The sequence below is a fragment of the Pocillopora verrucosa genome, chromosome 1, assembly GCF_036669915.1.
Source record: "Pocillopora verrucosa isolate sample1 chromosome 1, ASM3666991v2, whole genome shotgun sequence".
Classification (NCBI taxonomy): Eukaryota; Metazoa; Cnidaria; class Anthozoa; order Scleractinia; family Pocilloporidae; genus Pocillopora; species Pocillopora verrucosa.
In genome coordinates this window covers 3220301-3222800 of record NC_089312.1, presented here as the reverse complement: position 1 = coordinate 3222800, position 2500 = coordinate 3220301, and the positions used below count along the sequence as shown (strand labels likewise).

Here is a 2500-nt window from a genome sequence, read left to right as displayed (position 1 = left end):
ATTTACGACCGTTTAATGGAATAAAAAAATACGTCAAATTCTCAATAAAAATACCTCCCCTTACTTCCACAGTGTATCGCTTGTTATCTGACCGCTTACTTTGATGAAAAGAGCCCATTTTAGCGAGTTGTTCATTTCGAGGTTTTCAACGTACATAAGAAAAGCCCAATGCTGAACACTCCATTTCCGAACGCCTGATCCCAGAAGCGAAAAATCCAAGCTCAAAATGACCGTGCGGCCACAAATGCGACGCAAAATTCAAGCACATACTGTAGTCTCATTTCAATTCACTAAAAACTCAATCTTCCCCGTGCAACCGACACTAAGCCGCAGTTTGCTTCAAAAATTTCCAGTTTAGAGGTTTCTAACAGCCCGCGGCCACATCAACCTTGACACACGACCGGGAGTTACCACATCACGGGCGACGAGCGGGGATAGAAAAAACGACCCAAATATGAGCGGTCAGCGGTGAAACAGCTTTTATACTTCATATAGAGACATATAATTTGTTGTTCCAGAGACAATCGTGTTGTAAAGCCGAAATGTTAACAGTTTACTTCACAGTTTAAGCAATTTTTCAAAAGTGTTGATTGAACTCATATCTTTTACTGCTTTAATAAACAATGGAGGCTTCAGAGAGAGAGTCAGTGGCATTTGGAAAGGCACCAAGAATAATTATATATATGGTTTGTAGCTAGCTGCGTGACGTGCGTGACGAAAAAAAAGTACCATGATTTCCGGTTGTCAAAAATGTCAATCAAATTTGGCAGGAACTTGGTTTTCGCACTGTAGTTTGCTTTTCCTGGAAGATTTTACCATGGATGAAGACCAAAACCCAACAATGTTAAGAGATTTAGAGATCGACTTTTTGAAAGAACATCTCGATGGCTTTTCTGTTGAAGGCAATTATTGTTTTGGATATTTCGAGGGAAACAGAGCAGAGATGGATGACCGCGGTCTGTAAGATTTGCAAAGACGACGATGGAAAGGATTGGCTTGGTTGCGATAGCTGCGGCCAGTTTTTCCATGCAAGTTGTCTGGATGTGCCTTTCGCGGAGACGCTTACGCAACATTTCACCTGCCCTTAGGGTGGTTTCTTGTCAGCACCAGTAGAGTTTAAATTTTAAAGCTGACTATAACAACGAGCCAGATGATGAACTTAATGTCATGTACAGACCTTAATTTGCAAGATAAGAAATACAGTCCTTGGTAGTCAATTAAGATAGATTTTCACGAGCGTCAATGGTGCAGAATCGTAACTTGATGGAGCCAACAGTGGACAACATCCCAGAATTTAAACTTTGTGATTTTTTTCTCGGCTTAAACGCTAAGTCAGTTGTTCAATTGAATAGGAAGAAAAACATTTCGAACAGAAAACAGCATTATTTGCACGTGTGGATCTTTTGAGAAAAGATCTCCTAAACGAGTGGTCTTGATTGTAAATATTTAAGGAATGGTAAATACATTAGCCTTAACATGGCTGTTTCTCGAAGCTCAGTGTTTTTCTACTTGCCTTTTTTCCACTTGAATTGGGGGCGATTGAATAGATATAATATGCAGTAAAAGAACTTCAGCTGATAGAAATTTTAAATTTCTCATCTTAGGCTGTGTATACAAAATTCAAGTGAAAAGGAAGCCAACTGTGATTAATGCTTTGAACAAGTCAAGATACGTTTTTTTCGTCACACAACAAGTTACATAACGTGAATATCATTCTTCTTGATGCCTTTCCCGGTGTCACCAATGCCTTTCCCGGTGTCGCCAATGCCTTTCCCGATGCCTCCGTTGGTTTATAGAGCATTAAAAGTATTGTTCCAGTTAAAGCTTGAGGAAAATTGCTTAACTTTTTAAGTAGCGAAGTGTAACTTGGTAACATTTCGGCTTTACAACACGATTGTTTTCTGCAACTACAAAACGTATATTTAATTCTTCTTGGTACCTTTCGGATGCCACCGATGCCTTCATTGTTTAGTAAAGCAGTAAAAGATATATGTACAATCAACACTTTTGAATTGCTTAACATTTTATTTAGCGAAGTAAACTGTTTACACTTCGGCTTTACAACACGATTGTTTCCCGATACTACAAATGATCTGTCTATATATGAAAATGAAAGTTGTTTCACCGCTGACCACTCGTATTTGGGTCGTTTTTTCTATCCCCGCTCGTCGCCCGTGATGTAGTAACTCCCATGACGAATGACCGGTTTTAGGATAGGTTCGTGTAGATCAGCCGACTTCAACATGTTTAAAATGACATACAAGTATAACAGTGAATCTTCAGAGGACTTCGGATCGCCCAAATTCCCATGAAAGAAGGTACAGCACTCGGAATCTGGATGATATGCACAAGATTTGAGGCATGTGTTTGTAGTTACGTCGAGTAGTCCTCCAATTTTTTTTAAAAGATGACAACCAGAGGCGAGATTTCTCTTCGGGATATTGCTCATAAGATAACATTCTTCCAAAGCCGTGCATGCGTCATTTGTCTGAAATATTTG

The 2500-nt window shown here is 39.4% G+C and overlaps 1 protein-coding gene across 2 annotated transcripts in view; it reads right to left on the bottom strand.

Annotated features, from left to right (window-relative positions):
- The window catches only part of LOC136279551 (uncharacterized), an 8111-nt gene extending 7723 nt beyond the window's left edge, over positions 1 to 388 (bottom strand). Inside the window, exon 1 of one of the 2 annotated variants that reach the window (XM_066163500.1) lies at positions 65 to 388. The gene's annotated coding sequence lies outside the window, so the exon portion shown is untranslated. The remainder of the gene's footprint in view (positions 1 to 64) is intronic. The other variant, XM_066163496.1, reaches the window with a different exon arrangement.
- Between the last annotated feature and the right edge of the window lie 2112 nt (positions 389 to 2500).